The following is a 6,807-nucleotide window of genomic DNA, read 5'->3' as shown; positions in this document are numbered from 1 at the left end:
GCTGTTTCCAATCACAGCTGATCACATGTAAACAGGGAATTGCCGGCATTTCTCTCCTCTCGAGCTGTCACGCTGACAGCTTGAGAGGAGAGGAGAGCCGGTAATCGGCTTTCCGCGGAGGGGACATGTACACTGATCATCAGGGCACTGATGATCAGTGTGCCCTGATGATCAGTGTAGCCCCAGCAGTGCCACCTGTCAAAGTGCATCAGTGCCAGCTGTCAGTGCCGATCAGTGCCATGTGCCTATCAGTTCCACATCAATGCCACATATCAGTGCATACCAGTGCACATCAATGCCACATATCAGTGCCCATCTGAGCTGCCTTTCAGTGTCATCCATCAGTGCTAGTCAGTGCCACCTATCAATGCCAAGCAGTGCCACCTATCAGTGCTGCCAATCAGTTTCACCTATCAGTGCCAGTCAGTGCAGCCTAACAGTGCTATGTATCAGTGCTGCCTTTCAGTGCCCATCAGTGATGCCTGTCAATGTAACACCTACCAGTGCCTCCTCATCAGTGCCCATCAGTGCAGCCTATCAGTGCCCATCACTGCAACCTCATTAGCGCACATCAGTAAAGGAGAAAAATCACTTATTTACAAAATTTTATAACAAAAACTAAGAAAAAAATGTTTTTTTCAACATTTTCAGTGGTTTTTGGTTTGTTTAAGAAAAAATAGAAAACCTAGAGGTGATTAAATGCCACCAAAAGAAAACTCTATCGGTCACAAAAAAATGAGAAAAATTTCATATGGGTACAGTGTTGCATGACCGCACAATTGTCTTTCAAAGTGTAACAGCGCTGAAAGCTGGAAATTGGCCTGGGCAGGAAGAGGTATAAGTGCCCGGTAGGCTAGTGGTTAACAGCGGTCACTACAACCCACGCCCATTGTGACCACACCCATCTTATGAGACCACCCACAGCTGCTAAAGCAGGAGGAGTCCCTCCAATTGTTTCGTTATATCACTGTCACTCCTCCATACAATTCCCCGTCCACCCGACGTCAAGGTCGCCCCCTGTCCGCCAAACCGGTCCGGCGCAATTCCGCGGTCAAACTACACATTCCCGCCCTCACGCCTGACCCCTCCCCTTGCTTTCCTTACACTGACAAGCCCCGACCTCCTGCGATGCTCGGCCCCGCCTCTCGTGCATATTTCGTAACAAGCTATGCACCGCCCCTCTCACTGCTGGTCCATTTCCTCCTCCAGCAAGGCCAGCATCGCTCTGGTCACACCCCCAGGATGTCCGTTCTGCTGGATATAGAAGTGAGGATGGGCATGCGCAGTGCAGGGAAGTCTCTTAGATTGCACAATTCCATTTTTACTGTGTTTCTGTTCGTGTCTGTAGGCGACTTCCTCCATGGTTGTGCTGTGATTGCATAATTCCCAGGTACGTTATAAAATATATCCACCTGTTACTTCCCTCTCTCTTTATTTGGCTGCTAACTGTTCTCATCATGACCTGAGCTTCCTATGCTGGTCATACATACAGCGATTTCTGGGCGATTTACACTGCAGGCATCACAGAGCCGATCAATGGCATCCACCATAGACAGCACCGATAGTAGGCACGAGTCAGCTGTCTGTGCTGCCTGCACATAGGTGGGGAGAGTGCCAGTACAGCTGACCCTGGGGTGACATGATAGAATTCAGCTATCCAGAGAGAAATCGTGTGTAGATGTGTGCTGCTCTGCATTGCCTTCAGAAAACCCCAACACTGATAAAGCGCTGTGTGTCAGAGACTATTGTCTTATTGATCAGTAGTGATCGGGGCTTTTCTTCTCAAAAAATAGGTGTAGGATCTCCCCCCATTCTGTGTCACTTTATGTCTGCACCCCCTTACCCACCACCCAGTATGGCTCTGTTTAGAGAATACAGAGTCAAGTATCATTTTGTGGTGAATCATTTATATGGAAGGTGTTAATGATTTAAAAAAAAAACAGACAAATAGATCACCTGCAGCCAACAACAATAAATCCCCCCCCCCTCTAGCAGCAATAATTTCTCCAGGAACAATGGACCCCAAAAACAAAAATACCACCCCAGCAACAATAGACCCCCCTCAAGCAGCAATAGATATTTCCAGCAACAATGGACCCCAAAGACAAAATACCACCCCAGCAACAATAGACCCCCGCTCCAGCAGCAATAGATTTCTCTAGCAATAATGGACCCCAAAAACAAAATACCACCCCAGCAACAATAGACCCTAAGTATCTACAACAAATCTCCCAGCAGCCAGCATCAATAGACTCTCCAGCGACCAGCAACTATAGATAATAGACCCCTCCCTCAGCAGTAGATCATTTCCAGCAACAATTGACCTCCAACAATAGATCCCCAACCAGCAACAATAGAGCACCGCACAAAATAGATCCCCATTCAGTGACAATAGATCTCCCAGCAGCCAGCAACAGTAGATCCTACAGCACCCCTTGTCATTACATTCAGTGCTGGAGGTGCCAGAACTGCATTCCTGGTGAAAAAAAGCCCTGGTAGTAAGAGCGCTGTGCTGTGCTAGCCATCCTTCCCTTCATGCAGAATGTTTGGAGTGTGTGTGATGTTTTATTATTTTGGATAAAGGAGGGTTAGAATCCTTGACCGTTTTTTTGCTATTTGTGTCCCATTGGGGAGATTTCCCTTCACTCCCAATCCCATAGCAAAAACAGGAAGTCCCTCAAAGTGGGGGGATCTTAGGTTATCGACAGAACTAACGTCTTCATTGTAAGATTTCTCTTCTATTCCTTTTCTGGTGTCGGCCACAAATTTTGGAATATCCCCCCTTACCCCCCGGTCACATCACAGCTGATTTTGAAATAGTGCGACTTACAATGAAGTCGCACAATTTCAAAATCGGGTGACCTGCTGATTTCATTGCGATTTGCAAGACATCTGACACAGATGTCTATGCAAAACACAACAAAAGTAGTGCATGCACTACTTTAGAACTTGGTGCGGCTCCGACCAAGTCGGAACCGCACCGATATGACTGCTCTGATAGCGGACAATAGGGTGCAACTTGGCATACAATTGGCAAGTTTCATGGCATGCAAATCGCATGCCAAGTCACACCTGTTGCAACCAGGGGCTTGGTGTCCTTCATACCAGTGCAATTTGCGAATTGAAATCGCATCTAGTGAATATCAGTGTCTTACCATGTGCAAATTGCTGCAGCGTGATTTCTAAAGTAGTTCTTGAATTACTTTTTCTTCAGTTTTGTTGCGATTTCACATACATAGAATATAATGGAAATCTCACTGCAAATTGCAAGAAATCGTTGAAAATCTTCACAAGTAGCAATAAAGTCTTCAGAAAGTGTGCACTTTTAAATCACAGCTGTGACTGGTGGTTAACAGGGGCAAAGACAGCAAAAAAAATTACAGGTGTTCCAATCCCTCTCTACACTATCTAAAAAAAAAAAGTTTTTTCCTATAGGCTAAAGTTCACACTTGTGCGGTACAGCTTAAAATCATACCTGTTCTTGCACCCGATGCGGGGCTGCCATTCATTCTTAATGAAATTGAAAGTGTTTAGGTTTGACCATGTTATATGGTTTTGGTAAATCAAAAGGAAAATTGTATAATATGTAGCCCCCCCCCCCCCCCCACATCTAAAACTCAGTGTGCATTTTCGATTGCAGGAAATTGTATGGTGCGAGAGCATCCTGTGATTTCCCAACAGCTCCGTTTTAACCACTAGCTGCCCAAGCCAGTTCTGACATTCCTCTCCTACATGTAAAAATCAGCATTTAATTGCTAGAAACTTACTTAGAACCTCCAAACTTTATATATTTTCTAAGCAGAGGCCTTAGAGAATAAAATGGTGGGCATTGCAATTTTTTTATGTCAAGCGGTAGTTGCGCAGCGGTTTTTCAAACAGTATTAAAAAAAGAAACAAAAACTGATGAATCATAGTGCATACAAATACAATATACTCATTTTTGATAAAATATATGATGTGAAATATAAGATTATGTCACTGATTAAATAGATACCAAACATGTCACGCTTTAAAAATTGTGCACACCCGTGGAACGGCGACAAACTACAGTACTTTAAATTAACCACAGGCAATGCTTTAAAAGCCTTTACAAGTTACCACTTTAGAGTCTAGCCCTAGAATTATTGCTCTCACTAACATTTGCGGTGATACTTCACATGTGTGGTGCGAATGCCATTTACATATATACGTGTGGGATCTATGCGTGCATTTGCACATGGGGATGGGGGGTGCACTGTACCATCTCTTGTGACAGTATGGACAGTGACAGGTCCTCTTTATAAAGAGATGTGGGGTCTATGAGACCCCAGATCTTTCCTCTGACCTCCAAAGCAGCAGATCAAATCAAGATCGGTTTGATCTGCTGCTTCACAATCTGGCAACGACTTGTAAACTAACAAACCAAAACCAACTAAATCCTAATCGCTTCCAGTTTCTGATGTCACAGTGGGAGGGACAACATCAGTTCTTCCCACTATGTCTGGGGAAGCCAATGCCACTGGTTGCATCCTTACTGGGCTCCCCGATCAGACAGAAGAGCCCTGTAGTAGCAGCAGGAGGGGAGTGGGACCCCCTTCCACCACCTGTAAAAGTAATCCAGTGACTGTATAGCCACTAGGGTTACTTTTAGGCTACGTTCACACTAGCGTTGTGTGCAGGCGGCAAAAAGGAGTTTGGGAAGCGTTTTTACCGCTTCCCGAATACCTCGTACAATTCTGCACATTGCAGCACATGGTGCTGTTCTAATGGGAGCGTTAACGTCACAGCAAAACGGACGCCTCTGGTCGAGTCAGGAGGCGTTGAAGCCTCCTATTCTAGTCTATGGTGCCGCTCCGCAAACGCCCGGCCGGCATTTGCGGTGTGGTTGCGGTGCATTTGCGGAGCAGTAACACCATTCAAACTTCATTATAGGAGTTTGTAGGGCATTTTTAACGCTAGGCAAACGCCTAGCAAACACCGCTAAACCGCTCATGCGGCGTTTGCGGAGCATTAAAAAACGCTCCGCAAACGCCGGACCAACGCTTGCCAAACGTTCAGCTTTTTTTTTAGCGTTTTTGCTTTAGCGTTTAGCGGCGTTTTTCCACGTTTACCAGCGTTTTTCAGAATTTTTTTTACAACAAAAAATTTTTGTTTGGGTCAAAAAAAAGTCAAAAAACGCGGGTTTGCAGCATTTTATCACTTTTTGCTGTGTTTTTCAGCATTAGAGTGTTTTTACAGCTAAAAAACTCTTCTAGAAACCCACTAGTCCTGGGGTTTTTTTTTCCAGCCAAAAAACGCCCCTGACAAAAACCAGTGATTACAGCCTATGTGTGCATGAACACATAGGATAACATGCTGGGGAGTTTACTGGCTGCAGAAAAAAAACGTCAAAAGCCAAAAACAGCCGCTGTAAAAACATTGTGTGTGCATGAGGACTAAAAGGCAATTTATACAAGTGTAAAATTATTCCTCATCCTCTTCTAGTTACCACTGTTGCAGTATTCATGCATTTTCCATTTGTATTTTACTGCTCTGTACCCATCGCTGTATTACTGATCTTTCTGCAGCTGTGTGCATTGTTCCATAGACAACAATGCTTCTGTGTTCAGATTGGTAACAAAACGTGGCATGACATGTCTTATCACTGCGTGCAAAAGGCCTTAAGTGGACCTTCACCCTAGAAAAAAAAAAAACCCACACACATTTTCCCCGCCTTCTCCTTATCTCTCTCTCGCATTTTTTCCTTTGTAACGTTCGTGTTTTGTGCTGCACTTCCTAGGCAAGAATGACTATGACCCCACGTGTGCAGATGTGCCATAGTGCTTCATCATATCTGCGCATGCAGGAGTCACAGCCACAGCACATCACAGTTCTAAATGGACAGCACAGTCCACTCAGAGACCAGTGCGCATGCTAAAGTAAATATCTCCTAAACGGTGCACATCCTAAACACAACATCGTGACTTTACTCAGGGCCATGGATAAGGGGGTACCACCAGTCCTCCTGTACGGGGCCCAGGCTAGCAGGGGGGCCCAGGCAGCTGGGTAAATTGGATGTGGGCAGGGAGCGTGATCGGTATGGTGGGAGGGGGTAATTACTGGAACCGATTCCCCTGTATGGCTCTCTCTGCAGCAGCTGAAAGCTGGCTTCTTTTCCTCTCCCTTCACCTGCTGTAAAGAGAGCCATACAGGGGATTGGTTCCAGTAATTGCCCCCTGCCGCACTCATCACCCTCCCTGTGCACCATATGTTTCCACCTGCTACCCAGGCCCCCCCTGTGTGCCCCCATAGTGATGCCGGCTTCCCTCCAGTCCTTTCAGCAGCTTCAAGCCCACAACACCATCCTTCAGGATGGAGAGTGGGGGGAAAGGTCCAGTAAATACATCACATTTACCAGCTCCTTCCTTTCCCGAATGAACACAATGATTGGTACCAATCACTCACTGTGTACATTCATAACTAAGGCACAGCAAACTATGTTTTTTTTTTTTTTTTTGGAAGGGGGGGGCCCTGCCAGGTTGGCTGTATGTGGTTTCTAACAGCAGCCCTGACTTTACTACCACTTTAAAGTGGTTGTAAAGCCTTTTTTTTTTTTTTTTTTTTAATAAAATGAAATAGGTGTTCTACTTACCAGCGATGGTATTGTACAGAGCAGTCCATTACCATCTCTTCTGGAGTCACTCCTCCTTTTTTGCGTGTGCCTCCATAGCAAGCTATGTACTATAGCGACACACCTACATGCTCCCTCCCAAGCTGGGATGTATGCATCCATAGACACACACAGTGCGGCTCGGCCCAGCCTCCCGCTCCCTCCATACAGGATTTGAC

At 45.6% G+C, this 6,807-nt stretch overlaps 1 protein-coding gene across 1 annotated transcript in view; it reads left to right on the top strand.

Annotated features, from left to right (window-relative positions):
• The first annotated feature begins 1,236 nt into the window (after positions 1-1,236).
• The window catches only part of SDR16C5 (short chain dehydrogenase/reductase family 16C member 5), a 55,234-nt gene continuing 49,663 nt past the window's right edge, over positions 1,237-6,807 (top strand). Inside the window, exon 1 of the mRNA XM_089678468.1 lies at positions 1,237-1,390. The gene's annotated coding sequence lies outside the window, so the exon portion shown is untranslated. The remainder of the gene's footprint in view (positions 1,391-6,807) is intronic.

This window comes from Staurois parvus, unplaced genomic scaffold (assembly GCF_062004578.1).
Source record: "Staurois parvus isolate SC_StPar_1 unplaced genomic scaffold, SC_StPar_1.0 ptg000205l, whole genome shotgun sequence".
NCBI lineage: Eukaryota > Metazoa > Chordata > Amphibia > Anura > Ranidae > Staurois > Staurois parvus.
This window is presented reverse-complemented; position numbering and strand designations above follow the sequence as displayed.